The sequence below is a fragment of the Cnephaeus nilssonii genome (genome assembly GCF_951640355.1).
Source record: "Cnephaeus nilssonii genome assembly, chromosome: 4".
In the NCBI taxonomy this organism is placed as follows: Eukaryota; Metazoa; Chordata; class Mammalia; order Chiroptera; family Vespertilionidae; genus Cnephaeus; species Cnephaeus nilssonii.
Window position 1 is genome coordinate 60,606,366 of NC_137075.1, and position 25,007 is coordinate 60,631,372.

The 25,007-nt window shown below is 41.8% G+C and overlaps 1 protein-coding gene across 2 annotated transcripts in view; it reads right to left on the reverse strand.

Moving 5' to 3' along the window:
* RORA (RAR related orphan receptor A) overlaps positions 1 to 25,007 on the reverse strand; it is a 711,378-nt gene that overhangs the window by 55,353 nt on the left and 631,018 nt on the right. The window lies entirely within an intron of this gene.

The following is a 25,007-nucleotide window of genomic DNA, read 5'->3' on the forward strand; positions in this document are numbered from 1 at the left end:
ATATTTAAAATAATAAAACTTATCATCTAGGTCAGTGATCGGCAAACCGCAGCTCACGAGCCACATGCGGCTCTATAGCCCCTTGAGTGTGGCTCTTCCACAAAATACCATGGTCTGGGCGAGTCTATTTTGAAGAAGTGGCGTTAGAAGAAGTTTAAGTTTAAAAATTTGGCTCTCAAAAGAAATTTCAATCGTTGTACTGTTGATATTTGGCTCTGTTGACTAATGAGTCTGCCAACCACTGATCTAGGTATCAATGATTTCCCCCTACAGTATTCAACAAAAATACATTAAAAAACTTTGCTACAGAATGATATCTAGAAAATATCAATAGAAATGTTATCAATGATCAATCCTTCTCCCTTATACATTAGATTAAAACTATTGTCACCATACAATAATCTTTTATTGGGAAAAAAATTAATCTTTCTTAATGTTGTTTATTTACCTCAAGGGCAGTCGGAAAAAAATGAAAATGTGACTCAAAGGAGATGAAGAGGTCTAAATAATGCTACCTTAATTCTGAAGTAATAAAAGTTCAAGCAATGAATGGCTGAATTCACACCTCAAATTACACCAAATACAGGCTTAAAAAAATAAGTTTTCATTTGTGTGAAATCATGACCACAATTAGAGAAAACAAAAGAAGCATTTTACAGAACTCTGCTGGCTTTGCTGCTCTTTCTGCTAATTTAGATTGTGCAAAAGATTCATTGTGTGGACCAGTTGCTCTTTGTCACACTCAGGCAACACCTTTAGAGGCAGACAAGACAGCTATGCATTAAGCAGTCTCTTTTCATCTTTTAGATTTCTGCAAGGAGATTTCACATGATTCCATAAATTAAATAAATTAAGTAACAACTATAGTTCTGCAGGGAATATGCAACACATTAATATACCCAGGCAGAAGAGATCTGTGCATATTTATTTTCAGCATTTGGAAATGACTGGTGAGAGTGATTCAGTGCCCTAGCCTGTTGTCTTGATAATCTCATGCCTTTTAAGCAAAAGGAAATGTATACTGCATAATGGCTTTACCACTCTGACCTCAATATGGAGTAAAATGACAGATAACAAGAAGTAGAAGCTGGTCACTTACACAAGAAAATGATTTGGATGCTTTGGCTCATTCTGGTCTCTGCTGAGTTACCCACATCCTTGTCAGCAGATGTGGCTGACAGTTAAAACCTGCTATTTCTAAGGCTTAAGATATTAAACATAATTTGGGCATATGAAGAGTCATTTTTTCATTTCAATGAGAGTCCATTGCCCACACTAGTTCTCCTCAGGAAGAGAAGTTGAAAGATCTATTGCAACGAGCCCTGCTGGCCTTCTTCCTCCTCCGAAGCTCCTTCTCTGGGTTAGACAATCATGGCTTTGGTTTTGTTTAGCATGCTCTAAAGAGCTAAGTGACCCTTTCAAATCACAGATTTCAGACCCATGAGGACCTCTGAGATGATCCAATCAGGACCCTTCCCCCCCCCGCCCCCCCCACCCCCGTTTTTAGCAACTGAGGCTCTGGGAGGTAAAGTGACTGTTTTGAGATTATCTAGCTGGGATGAAACCCAGGAGTGGCCACCACCCACATCTGCTCATTCTCCTGCCATCTTCCCACCATACAAACTCTCCCATTTCACAGATGGAACAGTAGAACCAGGGTCAACAGAAATCACTCACTTGGGAGGAGTGGGCAGAGGTTAGTTTATCAGGGTGGCTGGCTGACGCCTTGGCAGCTGCAGGGGGAGCCTGACCTTGAGGACAGGAAGTGAGATGGTTCATGGTTCACATTAGTGGTGGTAAGGAGAGGCAGTACCCTTTGGCGTCACAGACAGAATACTGGGCAACTAAGGGAGAAGAGAGGTCCCAGCAGATCAGAAAAACGATGCGAGAGCCAAGGAGGAAGATTACACTGGAATGAACCTGTGGCCACTTGACATTTCCCCTGGTCTCAGTCCTAGCCACGTGCACTTCAGACATATCTAGAGATACAGAAGCTTAACTTGCTTCTTAAGTTAAAGTCTCCCTTAATATTTGCCTTAGGGTCCACAGAAATCAAACACCAGAGGCATTCCTCGTCCTCTCTTCCCAAGTCATTTGCTATTATAACAACTGAATTCATTCTTCATAGCATTTCTCATTTCCTGGAATGCTACATAACTATCAGCCCTCTCCACATGTTTAGAATGGAAGGTCTACGGAGCAGGGGCCTGTCTTTCTCAATCTATATCCCCAGTGCCTAGCTCAGTGCCTGACATACTGCAGGTGCTTCAAAGAAGTGGGTTTGGGGGTCCTATCACCTGCTTCTAGCATGCACTAATTAATCCCTATCATCCTAGAGGGAATGAAAGGGTTGTCAAAGCTATCCTAGACAGCCCTAAGCAAGTTTTCCTTCTAGCATGGAAACTGCGGCAAGAACCAAAATAACTTAAAGGATTCCTAATTTATCATAAAATGAGACAAACAAATAATAAAATCAGTGGGGGCAAGCATTCTTTTCTGAACTACTTTTATGAGAACCTGCAACCCAAAGATGCCAAAGGAATTCACAGGACTAGGGGAAAAAAAGGCCATGGGAGCTGGGAGAGGGGGAACGGGGACACGCTCAGGGAGAGAAAGATAGTAACTCCTCTCCTGACATCAAAGGCTAGCCCAAAAGTAGTCCGCACATGGACACCCTGTGTGTGCTGTTAGATGTCAGGAGTAGCTTTAGAGATAGACAGATGGGAGCCTAAATGTTAAGTCGGCCACTTATTAGCTCAGAGATCATGGGCAAGTTATTTAACCGCTCCAGTCTATGCTTTTCTAATCCGTAACATGGAGACAAGAGTAACTATTCCACAGGGTGTTAGGAGGCTCAAATGCAAGAATATATCTAAGCAACTAGCTCAGTGCCTGGCACACAATGGTAGCCGCTATTGCTATTATTATATGGGCTATTGGTATTTTGACTTGATCTCAGATAATACTCAATAATCAAAGTTAATCTCCATCTGCTTTTCTGAACCAGAAATTACTGCTTTATCCTGGGATTATTTATAAGGTCAAGGTAGCAAGTGGGTGTCAGCTCATTTCCTAAGTCAGATGGGCTTCTAGTGGATGTTGGGGATGCTGGTTGAGATGCACTGTGCTGAAATTGATTTTGACATCTGCCAAGGGTGTGGGGCCAGGCTTGCTGGTTCTAATATTAGAATTGGTAAGCCTCTGCTAGTGTCACAGAGCATAACAGCTAGGTTAATATTATAGAACAAAGCATAAAGGAATGGAAAGAATGGGCTAAGAGTCAGGTGGTCTGGGCTCTAATTCTAGCTCTGGAGCTAATATTGATTTGCCAATATTGATTTTGAAAATGTAAGTAAATACATATAGGGCAGGGCACCTGACCTACAGGACGTCCTAGATGGTTATTTGTTGAGATCATTTGAAAGAAGAATAAAAGCCCAAGACTATCAAACAGAAGTGTAATAATTAAATATTTCCTGCCCTCATTCAGAAGTTTGACTCTTCCGACCAATGAGGAATATTTTTGAAAGGAGAAAAAAGATTACAATATTTTTGGCACTAAAAAAAAACACCCAGCTAATGCTTAGGGATGCTCCAAGAAAGACAAGGCTGTTGAGAATATGGCAGCTCTTTAATAACCAAGGCACCATTTAAAAATAGCTGGAATTAATTACAGAGCTAATGACCCATTGAAAGGCTTATTTAAATACCAAAGCCAGCACTGAACAATCATGGAAAATATGGCTTAAAAGGGTTTTCGAGAGCAGAAACCAGGAACAGCAGTTGAAACAAAAAAACACACACATTATCCTAGAACACTAGCTACTTTGGTGAGAAACATTCAGGATGTGAAAATCTCGGGGGAGTTCTCATAGCGGGTAAGAGAAGCCACCAGGATCAACAGAAAGACAAGGAGATGACACATACGGCCACAGTCACCTGCTTGGAACAGAAGGGCCTCTATTCAGCATTCACGGGAGAGGGGAGCCCGTCCCAAACAGCTTCCCCAGGCTTTCTTCGCCCCTCCCACCCTGTTTTTCGGACACACCTACCCATTTTTAATGTGCCATAGGCTAACATGAAAGTTTCCACAGAGAGGAAAATCTATGTTTTAATAAGTCTCTGTGGCTATTTTAGAGCTGCATCATCTCCACGCGTTTCCTGTGTCTCGGTCCTCTGTGCCTCACAGCCACACCATTGTAAGCCAAAGCGGAGGTGATAATCTTCTTCGGCATGCCCTACTTGCCAGGCAAAAGTGATACCACTGCAGTTCTCAGCTTCTCTCTGTACCAAAATGGCCTTTCTGGACACCAGTACCCTGGGAGCACACCGGGTGGCCAGAGCTGGAATAGTTTCATTACTTCCTTCTTGCCCATTTATTAGATGCATTCCTCTTACCCTTATTGACTATATAGCCCAGACGTGCCTTGTAGTTGCTTTGCTAAGTGAAAAGTGTAATAGAATCAAAAGGTTCCAAAGCCCTTGAGATATCAATGTGGGGATGTGGGGGCGGGAGCGAGGCACTCTTGACGTATATTGGTTTCAAGGAGCAAATATAAATTTGAGTATAAATGGCTGCTCACAATAATGCTTTTAAACCAGCAATTATTTATACTGTACTACTCGAGGAACCCTGTAATTACTCCGAAAGCGCTTGCCAACGTCTACCCTGTGTCATAATTGCCAACACAGCCTTGTTCAAAAGACTCCGTGGCTATGTTAAAATGCTGTTTGGTGTTAGGTTACTGTTTGAAACACGAAGTGATTGCACCATGTAGCGAGAGTGAAGCAGAATGGGGTCCATAAGGGAAAAATAAATTATCTTATATTCACAGGTGGGAAGAGGAGGGCAGTGGTGGCTGGGAGGACACTCATATTGCTTGAAATTTTTTTCTACTTCCTTTCTAAGAAATACTGTCATATTTTGAGCACAATGACTTTAAGGAAACTTTTAACAGATGCTTCAAGTGGTAGTTATTTGAAAGAAGAATGATAAGCCATTTCTCCCTCTTCCCCACTCGCACCTGCCCAGAAAATATCTTTCCACTTCCGGCCTTTACTACTGATACTCGTGAGTGAATCTGTGATTGTGGAACCACAGCTTACACATCTCGAAACACCCATCTGTGGAGGTCACAACTTTGTTGACCTATTTTCTGCCACTTCTTTCTGTTACACGAATCTCTTCCACTTGAAACCGTGGCCCTCTACTTCCTAATGAAGAACAGACAGCAGAGGGAGTTCATGTATCTGTAATGAAAGCTTTGGGGGTGCCTGGCATTTCAAGTCTGTGCTTAGGAAAAAAAACGGGATGCATCCTATGTGTGCGTGTCTCTCTCTTTCATCTTGATGTCAAGCTCTCTTTCCATATAGACCCACTCAATTGTGGATGAGGGGCTCTGTGTTCCCTATCCACCCCCAAATGAAATCTACTCTCAAAACTGAAGGTTCTGTGGATAGTTCCATAAATAGAAACAGGGAGGAGGAAAATCTGGCCTAAGCGACAACTTCTGAATTTAAATCATTTCTCTCCTCCTGTGCCCCCTCTCTTTTATGAGCAGATCATGAAAAAGTAGAGAAGGCCGTTATCTGAAAATAAGTTTTAGATTACTCATCTAAATATTTCAGGGGAATGTTTTTCCTGCTCTGAGTGTCCAGGCTATCTTCTCAGATCTGCTTGCTCCGCAGGTGACGATGTTGCCATTGACTGCTCCCCACGCTTCTGGGAAGGTGTGGTAGGCGAACGTGCATGTGTGTCAGCAGCCAAAGTCAGCATCCCATGAATCCACTGGGCACAAATGGGGTCCTCTAAGCCTGAAAGTTCATGGCTTCCCCTCTCTCATCATTTCAGGTTCCACTGGAGACCCCATCTTTAAGTCAAACCTCACTTCCTCCTCAGAGCCTTCTAAAATGAAGAAACCTTGCAAATTACAATAGATGCCACCCTTCACCATTCATGTATCCAGTTTGAACTCCCTTATCTTCCTTTTGTGAATATATTGCCTTAACCCCTTTCCCTCCAGGGACATTTGTTGGTTCTCCCCAATTCAATGATAAATGACAAGGAAGAGATTTATTGAAGCATATATTCCTGCATCATCCCCAAATGTTTGAACCTCCCCAGACGTTTGAATCTCTCCAAATGCTTGAACTGCAATATGTACTCAATAAATATTCTTTAAATAGTGAACTCTTACTCTCTGATTTATCCCACTGTCATTGGATATGTGTTATTCTCCTCTTACTCGAAAGAAATTTCTTCTCCTACTCTTGCTGGCAGCAACAATTTTCTACTACCTGTATTCTTTTTGCCTCGTACTCAGATTCTGTGAAGGCTGAACTTCAAGTTGCTTTGGAAGAATCTGCATTATTTCTCTGTAAAATTAACTCACTTTCTTAAGTAAGACCTCAACTGTTACAGTTACCTGGGAACTAGAGAGCAGGGGCTTTCTGGAAGAGGATGTGTAAGATGACATGTGGTTTGGCCTTCACTTGGAAGGAGCAGGAATCACAGAGGTCATGGTTACAGTGACCGGAGGGGCCAGGGTAGTGAGCAGTGTGTTTTGGCTAAGTTACTTTGTACTGTTATGTAATGAGATATAAGCTCAGCCTTGCTTGAGTTTAAATCTCCACAGTCAACTGTTACAAACTCTGGGATGCGAGGATAAACAGGAAATTCTGTCCTCCGTCCTCTAGTCCGTCAGGCCTGAGGTTCATCAGGAGCACCATTCCCTTGGGCTACAAAAGAAACAGCTTGCAAATTGGAAACAAGTATAAGTTATTTTCTAGATAGTCCCTCTCAACAAATTCAATGAAGTAAATTCTCCTAACGTCAGAAACCTTTGTGAGCATTATGTTTTTAGAGTATCACTAGAACAAACAGCAGGAATCTGAGCCGATGAGAGCCTTAGTAAGTAATTTGGGATAGCTGAATTTTCAAATAGCTCAAATTTTATCCAAACAAGCACATCGAAACAAAGGAGGTAGTATCATAAGTATTTTTATGAAATATTTCTAAAATAATGACATTTATTTTTTCTCTGAGAGCATTTTGAACATAATTGACTCTTTCCTAATGATGAAGTATTATTATGAAATATTTTAAAATTTATCAGAAATTTACCCAAAAAGCACACGATTATTATATATGCTGCAATACTCTGAGGGCCTTCTAAGATTTAGATGATATTTTGCCCCCAAATTAAATGTCCAGTATGTTGATTTTTTAATAGTTGTTTTTCCCTTTTGAGTTCCATCTGTAGTCATATGCTCGATCTAATGAGGGCCTCTTACTTATAACTAATATTTCATCTTAGAATTAGCCATGTGCTTGGAACCTAACCTGATAACCAAATTTGTCAGAGGACCTGTATAAAAACCATTTTAAGTAGGATACATTGGGTCTACAGGGATTTTCTCCGAGTTAAGGGCACAAGCTTGAACTTTGGGACTCTATTTTGGCAGCCAAAGGCCTATCTGCTTACTTCCTAAGTTCTCAGATAGTCCCTGATAGAAGAGGTTACAAGAAGATAGACTCATCATAGGTGAAGTATTGCTAGATTAGGAAGGTGCAAATGGTGACTTAAAAGGCCACATTCTTCAAATCACCCAAAGAGTAAGACAATCACCTTTCTGTTATTTGCATTATGGTCTTTGATAATTATCCAAAGCTTGTTCAGTTTGAGAAAGTTTTTTGATCTTTTCTCAATGTCATCACGTACATATGTTGTAAGGAATGGCAAATTGATTTAATGACTTAAACCTGTGGTCGGCAAACTGCAGCTCGCGAGCCACATGCGGCTCTTTGGCCCCTTGAGTGTGGCTCTTCCACAAAATACCATGGCCTGGGCGAGTCTATTTTGAAGAAGTGGCATTAAAAGAAATTTCAATTGTTGTACTGTTGATATTTGGCTCTGTTGACTAATGAGTTTGCCGACCACTGACTTAAACAAATTTTATGCTCCCCCCAAATATTCCAAGTCAAATATGTATACTTTCTAAATTCTGGCTACTTTTTGTTTTCTTTATTATACATAGTCAAAAATTACTATAGTTGCTTTTTCTGAAGGAAGCTACTTGAGTTATAACAAGCAGTTTGTGAATAATTTGAATTTGTGGTTTTACTTCATTTTTGGACCATCTCAACAAACCATTTGTAGTCTATATTGGGCAAAGCAAAAATGTTTATCAGAACACGTATTTATTCTGTTCCCTATGAGACTGCATTAAATTTCAGTCTCTCTAGAGAACTTGACTTCTTCAGGCAGTTTAGATAGAAAATTATCTTCCAGCCACAGAATGCTGTCTGGTTATATGTTAAAATGTTATGTCACTTTGAAAAACACTGAGAACATCAAGATTACAACTAAACGACAGCACAACCATTAAGAACCACCTGAAATCTAGCTGAACAGAAGTCCTACAACTAAGGATATAAAAAAGAAGCCACATGAAGACTGGCAGGAGGGCTGGAGACATGGAACAGTCTGTTCCCACACCCACATGTGGCAGATAAAAGTCAGGAGGGATATCTTGGCTGTGGAGGTCCCCTGAGGAGTGAGGAGTCTCACTGCCAGCCCAGGGTTCCAGTGCCAGGGAGATAATTCCTCTTAAATTCTGGTTGTAAAAACCAGCAGGGATTGTGGCTGAGTGAGATGGAAAGCTTCTGGAGTCCCAGGCAGTTCCTCTTAAAGGGCCCATGCACCACCTTACTTGGACTCACTCCCTCTGAGTTCCAGTGCTGAGGCAGCAGCCAGAAAGACACCAGGGACATATGGGGAGGAACTGAATTGTCTGGCATCAACACGGGAGCTGGAGGGGCAGCTTTCTCCAAGACAGAAGTGCTGGCAGAGGTCACTGTTCCTTTTCTGAGCCCTCTCCACAGGACCAGCAAGTGGACACCATATTTGAGTCTCTATCAACCTGGCTCACACTGTTCATCCCACCCTGGTGATTTCCTAAGACCCCGTCCTACCCAGCTGTTTCCAGTGGCTCATGCTTCAGACTTTCCTAAAATCTCTAAAAAAAAAGCAGCATCTGGTCTCAGCATGCCCCCTACCTCTCACTAAGTGGCCATAGACCTGGCATTAGCAGCAGTTAGCCATCGTTTATAGTTTGGCCTCTCCTGGGCACCTCAAAGTCCAGCAAAAGTATCAGCCATCTGCATATAGCTTTGCAGCTCATGCTGATATCCCTGGGTAGAACACAGGTGGTGGCTGACCTTGTCCTTCACCTCCTGGGAGGCTCAAGAGCCAGCACACCCAGTGGACAGTTTCAGACCATGTCAAATACCACCTAACAATCTCCACAAGTGACATACTCAAGGAGTGAACTCAGCTGGCACCAGAGTCCACTGAAATTAAGTCCTACTTTGTGGAATGGGCCCCTGCACAGCTGGTCTTCCATGGTGGTCACACCCAGGCCTCACAACCAATCAGCCTGGGGATAAATCCCTCCCAATGACTTGTCAATAGCAATCAAGGCTCAACTACAATAGAAAGGTGTACACTGTCCACATGGTGGGGGGTGGAAGGGGAACATACCTGGAGTGCCAATACCTGAGCCATTGTCCCTATAGGACACCTACTATATTAGGCCACTCTACCAAACCCAGGAGACATAGAAGCTTTACCTAATACACAGAAACAAACACAGGGGAGCAGCCAAAATGAGGAGTCAAAGAAACAATTTTGAAGTGAAAGAACAAGAACTAAATGAATTGGAGGCAAGCACTCTAACAGATACAGAGTTCAAAACAATAATTATAAGGATGCTCAAGGAATTTAGTGAGCACTTCTACAGCATAAAAAAGGACATGGAAATCATAAAAAAGAACCAGTCAGAAATGAAAGATACACTAACTGAAATGAAGAATAATTTACAGGGAATCAACAGTAGAGAAAATGAAGTCAAGAATCAAATCAGTAATTTGGAATATAAGGAAGCAAAAAATACCCAATCAGAACAGAAATAAGAACAAATAATTTAAAAAATGAGGATAGTTATTTCTGGGATAACTTTAAGTGTACCAACATTTACATCATGGGTATGCCAGAAAGAGAAAAGCAAGAGCAAGAATTTGCAAACCTACTTGAAAAAAATAATGACACAAAACTTACCTAACCTGGTGAAGGATATAGACATATAGGTCCAAAAAACGCAGAATCCCAAATAAGATGAACCCAAAGGGACTCATACCAAGACTCATCATAACTAAAATGCCAAAGGTTAAAGACAAAGAAAGAATCTTAAAAGCAGTAAGAGAAAAGCAGTTAGTCACTTACAAGGGAGCTCCCATAAGATTGTCAGCTGATTTCTCAACAGAAACTTTATAGGCCAGAAGGGAGTGGCAAGAAATATTCAAAGTGATGAAAAATAAGGACCTACAACTAAGTTTACTCTACCCAGCAAAGTTATCATTTAGAATTGAAGGACATATAAAGAGCTTCCCAGACAAGAAAAAGCCAAAGGAGTTCATTACCACCAAACTAGTATTACATGCAATGTTAAAGGGTTTTCCTTAAGAAGAAAAAAAATGGTAAAAATATAAACAATAAAATGACAATAAGTACATATCTATCAACAATTGAATCTAAAAAACAAAATAAACAAACAAGCAGATCAGAAACATACTTATAAACACAGAGAACATTTGATGATTGCCAGATAGGAGGGGAGTTTGGGAGATGGGTGAAAAAGGTAAAGGGATTGAGAAATACAAATTGGTAGTTACAGAATAGTCACAGGGATGTAAAGTACAGCATAGGGAATATAGTCAATAATATTCAAATCACAATGTATGGTGTCATATGGGTACAAGATTTATTGAGGTGATCATTTAGTAAGTTATGTAATGTCTAATCACTGGGGTGTTACTTGAAACTAATATAATATTATATGTCAACTGTAATTGAAAAATAAAAAATGATTTGGAAAAAACACCACACAGAGTAACAAGGGTGGTTTTCTATTTTTTTTCTTTTTTAATTGCTTCTTTTTGTTTTGTTTATTTTTTTGTTTTCAAGAATGCTTTCTGAAATAGTCAAATTCATGTGATATAACCAGGGTCAGCTTGCCCCTGTCACACCCTTGATAGTTTATTAACACAGGAACTGAGTTGCCATTCCATTTTTGTTATGTTTATGCTTAATAACTATATTCAAGTGGTTATCCTCCCTCTAATGTGGCTGCTTGGGCAATCTGTCAATCTGCCCTTAGCAGCAGCTGCTAATATTTAGCTGTAATTTTAGGCTAAAAATTGTTTTCTATTTAAAAGTTACACAGGCTTACTGAACAAAATTTAAAAAATATAGAAAAGTATAAAGAAAAAATAAGTATTCACAATCTTTACTCCAGAAGATAATCAAGACTTTAATAAAGTACACCTCTGTACACACACACACACACACACACACACACACACGAGCACACACATGATGTTTTAAACTATGTCTTTCTATACATGATGAGTTTTATGTTGTTTTTTATTATTAGGAAATATACATTAATTATAAACAATGGAGACATAATTGTAGTTATGATAAGAAAATGTTAAAACTCTTTATTTTGAAATGAATGCAAGAATTTTTTGCCCTGACCAGTTTGGCTCAGTGGATAGAGCGTCGGCCTATGGACTGAAGGGTCCCAGGTTCGATTCCGGTCAAGGGCATGTACCTTGGTTGTGGGCACATCCCCAGTAGGGGGTGTGCAGGAGGCAGTTGATCGATGTTTCTCTCTCATTAATGTTTCTAACTCTCTATCCCTCTCCCTTCCTCTCTGTAAACAAATCAATAAAATATATTTTTTTTTTAAAAAAAGAATTTTACCCAGTGTTGTAGATCCAGGAAAACTTGAGGAAGATGCTTTAAACACAAGATGGTTCCCAAGGTTTTGGATGCCCTTCCATACTGTAATAGATTCCAAATTGTAAAATACCAATGCAATTAAAAATTTATTTATTGATTTGAGAGAGAGAGAGGAACGGAGGGAGACACATACACACACACACACACACACACACACACACACACACACACACAAAGGGAGGGAGGAACAAGGGAGGGAGACAGGGAGGGAGGAAGGGAGAGAGAGAGAGAGAGAGAGAGAGAGAGAGAGAGAGAGAGAGAGAGAGAGAAACAGACATGGCTCTGTTGTTCCACTTATTTATGCATTCATTGGTTGATCTTATATGTGCCCTGACTGGGGATTGAACCCACAACGTTGGCATATCGAGATGACACTCTAATCAACTCAGCTACCTGGCTAGGGCCAATGCACTTTTAAAAGGGTCAGACAAAACAGGAGGAAAATAAATGTCAATCCAAAACTATATCTGTAGAAGTTGAAATGCTCCCAAAGTGAGCAGAGTCAGTCTACCAAAGCAAAACCAAAATGAGGTAAATATTCAAGTATTCAGACAAAAATTCCTGTTACTAAAGCAAACCACAAGTATTTGCTTAGCATTTACCATGTCCAAGATTCTGGCTATGCAAATACTAGGAGTGCCAGACAACTGCCCAGCCTTTTACTATTATGCTTCTTTGTCTAACTAGGTACACCTGCAGTTTTCCATATGGGATTCCACTTTTTGGTTTTGGCTGAAGTGTGCATTTATACTGATGGATAGAGGATATTAAACAGGCTCTTAACTGGAAGGTATCTCACTTGACTTCAACATGAAGTCTATCTTGTGAGATTGATTAGGGAAACTTAGGCTATTTTAGCCCATATGTATATATTATCAACTATTGCAGTGGTCAAAATCACTTATGATTCCTGTCTGCCACTTACGTAGATCTTAGAAAAAATTTTCTTGAACCTCAGTTTCTTCATGTGTAGCATGAGATCTTACCAATCACCTCACCTCATGGCGTTCTAAAAACGAAATGAGATACTACAGTGTTCAAGGGATAGGGGACTCTCAGTACACGACAGCTCTTATTGTACACCCCAAAGAGACTACTCAGAAACCGATTCCCCAGAGGTTCAAAACATGGCTTTTCCTGTGTGGCTACATCACGGACATTGTTTATCAGAGGATACAGCCTCTAGTTCACTGTGGTTCATTCTTGGTGGTCACTGGAAAATTTGTTCCAATACAAGTACACACACAGGTAACAACGGCCTATGTGTGACCTGAACAGAAACACGGCACTCAGTATTGGATGAAGCATTCTCATGGTATGCCTTGGGCCTGGATCCAGCTTTCATTTTGTCCTCTCACGTGTGGACCTCCTAACCTGAGAATGCATGTCACCACACACTTTCCTTTAGTCTGTGAATTAATGTCCAAACAATGAATCGAACATCTGAAAAATATGCATGCTTACAATTGGTATACCGCACAAGCTGTGGAGACATGGTTGAGGGGCTCAATCATGATTGCCACAGCTGTGTGATCTTTAAGTCACTTTAACCTCCCTGATTCTTGGTTCCCCTCACCTGTAAAAGGGAGATAACAACAGTTCCCACTTACAGAGTTGCTGAAAGTTAAATGTGACCATGCACTTTGACTGTTTAGCCCAGTGCCTGGCATATCAAGAAGATTCACTAAATGTCAGCTTGTGTTATTATTGTTGCTGAGAAAGTCAACTCACCCCCTTGAACAGCCATTCAAACACTTAAAGAAAATGAATTGTCCTTGGACTCAGGCCAGGTATTTGAAAGGGTTTATAAATGTCACTCATCTCCTGGCTTAAAAACAGAAGTTAATTCTAATACAAGTATCTTGCCCACCTACCCCCTTGATGTTGGTAAATTGTTCAATAAGCACTTGGGTAACATGATGCAAAGTTAATAACAGAGGTCTATAATTAACACACACTCACATGGATACTCTAAAAATAGGGTACCAAGGAAAGTCTTCTTATTAGGCAATGTGATCAAGAATTAATTGGTTAATGTCTATATAGCCCAACTGTATATAAATAAATGTATGATTATTATAATTATGGAGATCACAGTTCAAATTCCACTTCAAGTTCAAAGAGTAGTCATTTATACATCTAAGTATAGACGCAGATATTCAACTGTGTAAAAATACTTATTTTAATGCTATTTCAAATGTTTAATAAGTATCACCCATCTCTCAAGTTTTACTTTTTCTCTTAAAAGGTCTTAAATGATGCAAAAAATCATAATTCCATTACTTTAATGTTGTCATTTTTTTTTTTGGAAAATTTGGTCATAGAAAGGGAAGAGGAAAAATTTGAGTATAACACGCAGAAAGTGTCACATTAACCACAGTGCACACTAGTGGGTGGTTAAGGAGCAGGTGATTTAAATTTATCCAACGCCAAGTTTACATGGAGGAAAGAACAATACTAGTAAATAAGGTTGGATTCCTAGCCTCCCAGCTGTATATATTATCTGAGGGAGGAGAGATGGATGACTAGATCAATATGTGGTAAGTTGTAAAGATCAAAATAATGTAATATAGCAATCCAGATTTTTCGAGGGCATTCAGGAAGATCATGGAGTTAAAATATCACAGTTCAATGGAGAGTAAAAGTTGAGATGGGCCATGGAGAACGAATATCACAGTTCAACAGGCGGCAAAAGTTGAGATGAGAATGGGGGAAAGCAAGGCAGATGTCCCAGCATGAGCATGCCTGGTGTGTTCTAAGAGAGGCTCATTGTGCCTCAAAGGAAGGAGTGGAGAGGAGCAAATGGTTGTAAAGTAGGAAGCTAGGTTGGCAAGGGTCTTGAATACTCTAAGGAGTTTGAACTTATTTTCTAAAGGTTTTATTAACTTAAAGCTTTAAACACAGTTTTTATTAACTTAATTATTCAGATCCATATACTAAAGATTTTTGTCTCATCTCTCCAATGTTCAACCACACAAAGCTTATGAGTATTTAAATTTGTTTCTAACAATTAATAACCAGGGGATTTCATAATAAAGTTCAGATTTCCAGATTCTCTTGAAAAATCAAAGGACTTGGCAATGGTGGACCAGTTATTCTAAATGGCAACAGTTGGCAAAAGAACCAAGAGAGGTGGCTTCCTCCATATGGCATATGTGGTCCAGGTGCCTCTTCTATCTGCCACACTCCTCTCATCTGCCTAGGGACACTATGTATTTGGGTTTCTGCCTTCTGCCTCAAAGACAGGTCTTCTCTCACCAGCAAGAATCTTTCTACCATCGCTGATAGCATGAATTAACTTAAATTAGTTAATCCATATTGATTATCTGTGGCTTCTTTTGCTAATGCATTACTTCTCCCCCCTCCCCTTTTTTTGTCCTCATGTCAACGAGTTTTCCATTTATTCCTTTATTTAAAAGTGAAGATAAGTACTTTCAAATAAAATGTATTTGAGTTGAAAACGCAGGTATCATCTGTGAGGAGCCTAGGATGAACATGAGGTAAAGAACATCCCCTATGGCAAGATTTCTCAACCTCAACACTATTGACGTTTGGTCTGGATAAATCTTTATTATGTGTGTGTGGGAGGGGGATGGTGGCAAGGGAGCTGTCGTGGCCACTATAGAATGTTTAGCAGCATCCCTGACCTCTTCCTACTGGATGCTAGTAGCACTCCCAGCTGTGATCATCTAAAATGTCTCGGGACATTGACACATGTCCCCTGGGGATCAAACTCGCCTCCAGTTGAGAACCACAGTTCTATGGGGGTGAGGGATTGCAGGAAAATAAGCTCTGGGTGGGAGAGTGGTGCTCTGCTGGGAAATGGACAGGATGATGCCTTATGCTTCCCGCTCTCACTTCTGCCCCGTGCACCTCTCCATCCTGCCAGAGGCAAAGGCTGCCCCAACCACGGGGAGGTGGGACAGCCAGGCGGCCTCGGTGGGAGGCCAAAATAGGTGCCAAAGGCCTCTCCGGTCTGCGGGAACCTCCGAATACCCCCACGGATGGAATAGCAGTCAAGGCTTTGGTCTCCACGCGCTCTCTGACTGATGTAGCTGAGGGAAAGAAGGCAGGGACTTGCATGATTTACACTCAAGATTCCAACCTCCCCATTCACAGACCCTGGATGTCAGGATGCCTCTGAGGACAGCAGAAGCCTCTTCTGCACAACAAGGCAGGGTGAGGTCCGGTCTGGGTGTCGCCGGGGATGGCAGGACTTGCTAACACCTGGGAGGTTGGAAGCAGGCCAAGCAAGGTCTCCAACACGTCCGACCACCTTCCTGGGCTTCCCGGCCTCCAACTCCCTAAGGCCGCTGCCATCTAAGTTCACGCATCTGAGAGCCTCTTTCATTTTTCCTGTAATACACATTTATCCAGAACCTAAGCATGACTGTTCTGTTAGCAAACTGTCAGCATGAGATTTTGTATGTTTTCCTAGAATAAGTAAAATGACAAGCTTCTTTTTTGTGGGGGAGGAGTGGGCAGTTGTTGAATGACAAAGCCAAGGAGTAGGTAAAAGCTGACTGCAGAGTTTTGATATTTTTTTCAGATGGATTTCAGGTTGGATTGGTTTTGAGCTAAGAAAGAGATTATGGCATTTCCTGGAGTGTAAAATAGATAGGCTGATGATATGACTTACAAAGTTATATTTTTGTGGTTAGTGTCTTTTCACACCTTTTTTTTCTGGCATATTTTGGCCTAGTGGTTGCCAACCGGTGGTCCACAGACCACTGGTGGTCCGTGAGGTCCGAAAGGTTGGCGACCGCTGGTTTAGCCCATGTCAACAGTGAGTCTGGTCCTCAGGACATTTTGGGGACAGGAGTGGATGGTTAAAAGTGAAAACAGGACAACAGCAAAGAGAAATGACAATTGGTCTCCTTATTCACTGAGTAAATGAAATAGCAGTCACCCACCAAAACAGAGATCCTGTTTACAGTAAGGGCAGCTCAAAAGGGTGAGCCGGCTTGAACAGGGGGAGGATGAACAATACAGGGGTAAAAGAGGGACAAGGACAAGGAGGGTTTTCAGTAAGTTAAACCTACTGGTGACAAAGAACGGGCAGAGAGCAGGGCCGGGCAGCTGAAGCATCCTTTTATTCACCAATCAATGGAAGCCATTCAGACCAATATGGTTTGATTTAGCAGATATTAACTGCAGCTAAAGAGATGCAAATACGTCAGCGAAAGGAGAGCAAGATAAACAGGAGAAACCCACACTGGCTAAAAAAAATAAAAAAATAAATCCAACAGAGAAGAGAACAGAGACTGACATTTAAAGACCAGATTAAAAGGATAGGAAAACTAGAGAAAAGTAAGACGATGTGAGCATGACATCCTCAGACAGCAGGGAGGGGACGGGGACAGATCCAAGGATCCCCTGCACGGTAGGCTCAGAGGAAAGAGAGAGGATAACTGATCATGGACCACAGGTCACACGAATACAGCACAAGCACTTCGTAAATATTTGCCGACTAACTAAACATACAGGAAAAGTTCTTTCCTTTTTGGATATGACGATAACAAGCTTTTTATACGATACCGTATTAACAAGTTTTTGCCCTTTGGAGATGCTAAAAGGCATGGACAGCTTTAATGATGATTCTTCAACAGCTATTTAGAGAAATTTCCATGAGCCTCATCTTGTACCCCTGACGCTGGTCCTGGCATAGATTCAATTAGGGGGGTCACGTTACAGTAGCTGGAGCACTGGAGTGAGAGTCAAGAGACCAGGGTTCCGAAATTGGCTTTGCTGCGAAGTGTGCGACGCTGGGCCAGCCACTTAACCTTTCCGAGTTTCCCTTTCCTCTGGAGTAACGGGAATGGCCTGGGCCAGATAACTCTCAGGACCCTCATAAGATCTTACACATGCAATCAAGTACATTACCATGTTAATCACGTATTCCGCTCTGTCTCCATCCTGCCTCGTGCCCAGGGTTGAATGCCAGATAAAAGGACCATCTCTCCTGTTTTCGAGAGGGAGGGGGAGGGGCAGGAGGAAGGAGAGGAACTTCGATGTGTCTCTTTCAGGGAGATCCCAGCAAACAGCAGGGATAGATTTTCACAATACTCAGCACGAAGGGACCCTGCTCTGTTGGCTGCTCTCAGAGTCTGAACTAAATTCATCGTGATGGCAAATTTGAAGTGGTTTCCTGTGTTTTCCTGGGCGCTTAAAGACTACTGTAACGTGACCCCCTAATTGAATCTATGACAGGACCAGCGTCAGGTGCATATGGGTCTCTGTGCTTACTCTTAGCTGGAATGTCCCCCCTTTCCTATGTAAATAAAAATAATTATATAAGTGGATCTTTTGATAAAAATGTCTGGCCTCGTTACTAAAGAGCTAAACGGGCCTAACGCATCACCGGCAGCACTTTTTAATCTGGAAATACTACATGTATACTCCTTGCCTCACTCTTAGATAAAGCAGGGGGGGGGGGGGATTGTGGCAGGGGAGCAGGGAGACTGATCCTAGTCCTTAACCAGCCACAACTTATCCTGGCCCTGGGATCTATTCTCCCAACCACCAGATTTGTAAAGTAAATGGATTGGAGTAGGTGGTTCCTAAAGTTGCTTATAGGTCTAATATTCTAGAAGGTGCCCGACTAGCTAAGGGGCTGTTGTTTTTAGCGATGTCACCTCCCATGATCAACATTCTGCTCCCAACTGGGGAAGTTATCAAAACTCACTCATCAGAACACTGCGCCAACACATAAATTGACCTCACCATTTTTCTGTTACCTTGTTAAAAAGTAACAATCCTTGCAGAAGTATAGGGTGTGAGGGTAACTGATATAAATAGAACAATATCCGACTTAAACATACCGGAGAATCCACAGAGGTCAGAAATCCCAGCACTCGGAGCTGCAGGGAGGGAGGTCCGACCTCTATGTGCCCTTCATGAGCTTCTAGGTGCACTCTCTTCTGTTCCTCAATACCCATGATTTGAATTTCAGGACCCTAAAGTTGAGTAGCTTTAAATGTAGAAAGAAGCACTGCTATTGGATATAAAGTGGATGCATTTGTTGCAAAGATGCAGTCCGCATTTCTCATGGCCAATACAGGGCAACAGAGGATGACTTAGAAATGTGTATATCAAGGAGCAGGAAGAATTCCGTAAGAAATCAATCACAAAAATGAATATGGTATCTCATAGTTGCATAGTCTTTCACAGCTTTTCCCAAAACTTGAATAATTTGGGCCTATTCAACCACAAGAAGTGCGGGGAGTATAACTCAAAATGTTTAATAAGCTTGCAGCTATTACAGAGAGCTGGATTGTCCTGCCTTTATCACTGGTAGCCAGACAAAAAGAGTGGCATCTAAGTCATACCCCTTCCCACCAGTTTAAATATATCTATAGATATCAATAATCAAAATACATTATGAAGCACTTACTGATGGGCCAGGCAGCTTAAATATATTATCTCACTGAATTCTCAAAACAATCTACTGTGTAAATGATGGCGGAAAAAGACTTGGTGAGCACAGGATGTAGTATGCAGATGGTGTGGTATACCAGCAATTTCAATCCGTGTGCCGCAAGAATTTTTAAAACATGCAATACCTGACTAATCAGGGAACACTGATCTCTTTCCCCTTAGGTTGTCAAATAAAAATATGACAACAGCCAATACAACAATAGCTATCTGGTGTGAATGTCCTCTTTTGAACCATAAATGTATAGTTCATAAAATAGAGTTGCATATTATTGGTCACATCACATAATAAGGTTGAGTCTGATTGGTTAATTCTTGGTACCCAAAATCCTTACATACAAGTATAGGTGCTTGATATTTTTAAAAAGTCACTTTGAAGCAAAAAGGGCAGGTAATTACAATTTTTTTTTGTAAATCAATAAAAATTATATCATTTTTTTGGCAGATTGGCAAAAAATATATATATTTTGGTGTGCTGCAGAATTTCAGTAATTAGTTTGAGTGTGCCATGAGATGAGAAAGGTTGAAAATTGCTGTGTTTTAGAGTTGTACACTTGAAATCTGTATGGTTTTATTAATCAATGTCACCCCAATAAATTCAATTTAAAACACACACACACAAAAAACAAAACAACAATCAATGCCATGGTTATCCTCGCTAGCCGGTGAGAGCTCAGTGAGTTAAGCAGCTGGTCCTTTGGTAAGGAAGTCAAATCACCTCTATTCCGGACAAATCTGCCCAGCGCCGAGGGTCTGTCTTGACTACATGAAGGAGAAACGACCTGAGAGGCAGCTGGCAGGAATCCTTCCTTCTTCACGGTTTGGGCATGAGCCTCGACTAACATACATAAATTACCAAGCCTATCTTAAAATAAACGTGCGCTACAGCAACTCCAATTCAAACAACCCTCGCCAATGTAATAATTATACTGGCTGTGACATGAGCTTAGCCGAGAGTGCATTTTTATTTTAACAAGCTTGAGTAAGTGCACGAGTGTGGGCTGAGCTTTCTGCTCGATAGTCAATACTTGAAAGCTGGCTCCAACCTTTAATTTAAGCATTCGCTTGTAGCACCAACAGGGCCACAGGGTTGCCAGTATCAAAGGCGCGCTCCTCCACCCTACATGGCCCCGCTTCTGTAAGCAGCGTGATTGAACTGCGGCACCACGGAATCTTGTTTTCCCTCCTCCTGGCAGCACGAGCCAAAACACCACGGCCCCCTTCATCTCGGCGACATACTAATGAAATCCCGGAATCAATTTATAACAAGCAAAGCACAAAAACCCATGGAAGGAGTCTTGCGGTGGATGCCTTTCAGATCTCTCTCAACTGCCCCCGAGCTGCAGTGTCTGCACAGAAACCCAAATCATACCATAGAAGGGTCGTTTGCTGTATCCAAAAAGTTGCCCCCCCCCGCCACCCCCGAAGTGATTGCCCCTAATGATTCCACAAGTCTTAAAAATGTTTGGCAACATCCTCAGGGGCTCCCTATCACCTTCCGATGAAAGAACAACCCCTTCACATGGCAGCCAGGGCCTTTCATAGTCTAAACCCCATGGGCCTCCTCCAGCTGCCTCATCTCCTGTGGTCCCTACAGGCCACACTGAACTACCTGCCGTCCCCAGAGTCCCCTCACTCGCTGTCTAGTCTTTGAGAACTGTCACAAGTTCTACCCTTTGTTGGGAATGCCTTTCCTCGCTTCAGAGCTCAGCCAGGCCTTCACCTCCCCCAGAAAGCAGTTCTCAACCCCTCAGTCTGACCAGGGCTCCTCCTGTGTGCTCCCTCCTATTTTGTACTTGGCTTGTCCGGCACTTACACTGTGTCATGCTTTCCGTCCCACCTCGGGTCCTCCCTCACTGGCCTGTGAGCTCCTTGAAGGCAGGGCTACCTCTCTTCACCTCGGTGGTTCTAGCACTTTGTACAGTGCCTGGCACACAGTGAATGCTCAAGGGATATCTGCTTTTCTTTTGCCTCCCTCCACTCCACCACAGTGTTCTGAAAGAGCCCCAACCCCGACTGGGTCAGCATAGCAAGGAGGTTAGAAACAGCCTTGGGAGACAGACAGGCCTGGCCTGCCATGGCAGCTGCGTGCTGGCTCTGAGATCCTGACAGGGTGTGCTGCCGCCCTGAGACTCAGCTTCCTCCTCTGTAAAAACGGGGATGAAAGGCTCCCAGGGGTGTTCAACGTGGGAGTCCATTTCACAGTGCTTGGCACAGAGGAAACACTTTAGAAATGACAGGCTTCCAACATGTATCACTACGGAGAGTGGCAGGGCTTGGATCATGCAGAATTAGAAGCTTCTTGCGTCATGTGATGAGAAATGCCAAAAAGTGCCCCTTCCATCAGCCCCCATCTGTCCAGATCACACAAGTCATGTCGTTGGGCACCGGCCAATGCTCCTGTAAAATCGCCAGTGTGCACCAGCTGAGATAAGATTGGATGAAGTCATTACCCTGACTTCAAACTCATGTACCTGATGTGTACCACTCCCCATGGGAGCACGATGATGATGAGATGAATCACACCTACTCCGTGACTACTATGTGCTAAATACCTGCTACAGGTGAGACGTCATAGAAAGTGCCTTCTCTGTGTTACGTCCTACTTTCCAAAACCCCTCAATATTATGACTTTTATTTTACAGTTGGAAAAGACGGAGGATGAGAGCGGTTATGTGACTTGCCCAAGATCCTTCAGCTAGAACGTAGCATTTCTGGACTTAAACCTTATATTTGGAAAAATTTCCAAACCCATACATGCTCTTACACCTATGTCAAATTTCTCAGACTCCTGGCTATTCATTTCTCTCAGGTCGCCTGGGACACCAGATGAAACCCTGAGTTAGGGGAGAAGGAAGAGGAAGCGGTCTGGGCAGATGTGCTGCTCCAACTCTGCCCTCGGCCGCTAACGCAGGAACTCTGAGAACACTGAGGAAGGAGACGATGGACTTGGAAATCACAGCCTGTTTGCCTGAGGCCATCCTTCCCCAGGGCCAGAACCTGTAGAGAGAGCTGAAAAGTGCACAGAGAGCATGAAGTCTTCGAACTTCCTATTCCTCATGTAATATCAGCACATCCTCTGGTCCATTTTCTCCCCCTACCTTCCTTCAGGTCACTCCAAAGCCAATGTTAAAGAAACAAACAAACAGGAAAAGGAAAGCATGAGGCTGTTATCAGGCCTCCGCGACATAGTTACGGTTCTATACACGCGCGTGGAGTATACAAAGCCTCTAGGTTCCCTTCTGCAAGGTCGCAGATTCAATTTTATGTTTGTGAAGTGGCAGTAAAAGGCATTGAGAATAAACAAAATGTGTGTTAAATGACAGTGAAAAATTCCAAAGCGAGAAGTCCAGAGAATACTTTCAGTACCAGGAGTGTATTGTTTACCAAAAAAAGTAGAATGGTAAGCTTTATATTGAAGTGCAACATACACTCAGAAACAGGCCCAAATAATAAATGTAAGCTTGATGAATTTTCAGAGTGAACAATCTCAGATCAAGAAAAAAAAGTGCCTTTCAGTGTTTTAATAGTTTTCTATACCTGGGTCCAAACTACAGAATCATGCAAAACTTAATGCATAAAATGTATTATTTTAAGTACAGTTAGCAGAAACATGCTAGGAAGTTAATAAAACACAGTGCCTGAAAAGATCCACTTGACTTCACAGAGGATCGTTATCCTGGAAATTTGAAGGAAGTTTTGTTTTGTTTTTGACCATGAATAGGCACATAGTTATTTCTCTAACCCTTTACACAAAGGTTAGCACTTCACCTTCCCAACAGCCTTTCTGAGGAGAGAGGATGCTATCTATCTTTGTTTCCTTCCTCTCCACTCCCATCCTTCCCCACATTGTCATCGCGAGTTGTTCTGAAACTAGGCCATCTCACTCCCCCTCGCTCTCCTGATGTTGGGCAGATCCAAGAGGAAATGAGGTGCTTTTTCTCAGGGCCAGGCTAGCTGTGGGCCACTACACAACCCCTGTTTTCACAATGAGTGTGTTTCGGCCTGCACCTTTAACTGACTGGTAACACCAGGCTGCAGGGAGCTGTCCGGATACTCTGACGCTGCTCAGACTTCAGGGGCACCGACTCCTCTCTTAGTCACAAGAGCCAGGAGCGACCTTGGAAATACAGGATGTGCCAAAACGCCTTTGCTCCCACTCAACTGACAGCCCACCGATAGGAAACCAAATGAAACCACGACCTGCGTACCACTGATTTGATAATAACCACGAGGCCGATGGCCCTGCGACAAAGGGGAATGTACTTGTCTATATGTTAGATGCCAACAAAGCGATTATAAGATTAAGAACAAGTGTCTGAGCATTGTTTTCTAACTATACATTATTTTTCACAAGAAATTTCAGGGAAGGTTGGACTTTCGTACATTTAATTAGTGTCATGGAACTGCTTCTGACAAGGCCATCGAAGTCATTGGAAGGTATTCTAGGTGCTGACAGACATCTGGGCAGAACTCTTCCCTCTGGGGAGAGGTCTGAGGGCGTGTGAGTGCTGGGCCTCAGGTGAAGAAGGTCCCATCACTTGCACCGTGGCAGGACCTGGAAGGCTGTCTGTCACTACACACAGCGATAAAAGTGCCCCAAGTGCCCGCATTAGCGGCCAATAGCTCCCGTCTACCAGGAGCGGGGACAGCTCTGTTAGTTGTACTAACTGTACAACAGAGTTTCCTCTCAGGACAAGTCCAAACTGAAACGACAAACAGCAATACTTTGAACCACTATTCTTGCTAACGTAGGTTGCAGATGATTAAAGGTCCATCGTAAAGCCTCTGTAAACCACCATTTTATGCCAAATCTCTGTGCAAAAAAAAAAAAAAAAAGAAAAAAGAAAAGGCAACAAAAACTCTGAAAACATAACATCAGCAATGGTTCTGTCTCTCAGGGCCGTTAACAATGAAAACATCATAAAGAAAATGGGAATTAGGAAATCTGGTCTTGAATTCATGTTTGAAAGTGATTTGTTTAGTATATAATTCGTGGCTTATTTGATAAATCTGTCTAAACTTAAAGCCCCTTCTATTGCTACCTTTGTGCTTTGTCACAAAATCTTCCATGTCTCATAGAGTCAATTGTAGAGCAATTATTCTCAAATATTTTTATGTCTGGATCCTTTTATGCTATTAAAAGCCCCAAGGAACTTTTAGTTATATGGGTTCTCTATGAATAATTACTGTGCAATAAAACTGAAAACATTCAAAAATATTTACATAGAATTAATTTTAAAATAATAGCAATAACTCATTACATAATAACATAAATTACTTTTATGAAAAATAAGTATATTTTTGATAAGAAGTTAAAAACAATGGCATTATTTTTACAAATCTCTTGAATAGAGAGGTGAATTCTCATATATGTATGCTTCTGCAGTCAATCGCTGTGAGGGTTTTTTTGGTTGAAGGTTATAAAGAAAATCTGGCCTCACACAGAGATGTAGCTGGAAAGGGAGGAACATTTCAATAGTCTTTTCAGATGCTTTTGGATATTCTTGTTTGATACTTCACCAAAATTCAGCAAGTTAAACAAGATTCTTAAAGGTTAGCTGGAATATAAAATCTGAAACCAAATCAGTAACTTTTTGTACTCTGTAACATTCAAGCATGTTGGTATATTCTGTATCTTGAATGAATCTTTTACCCATATTTTTAATGTATTTTTTTTATTTCAGAGAGGAAGGGAGAGGGAGAGAG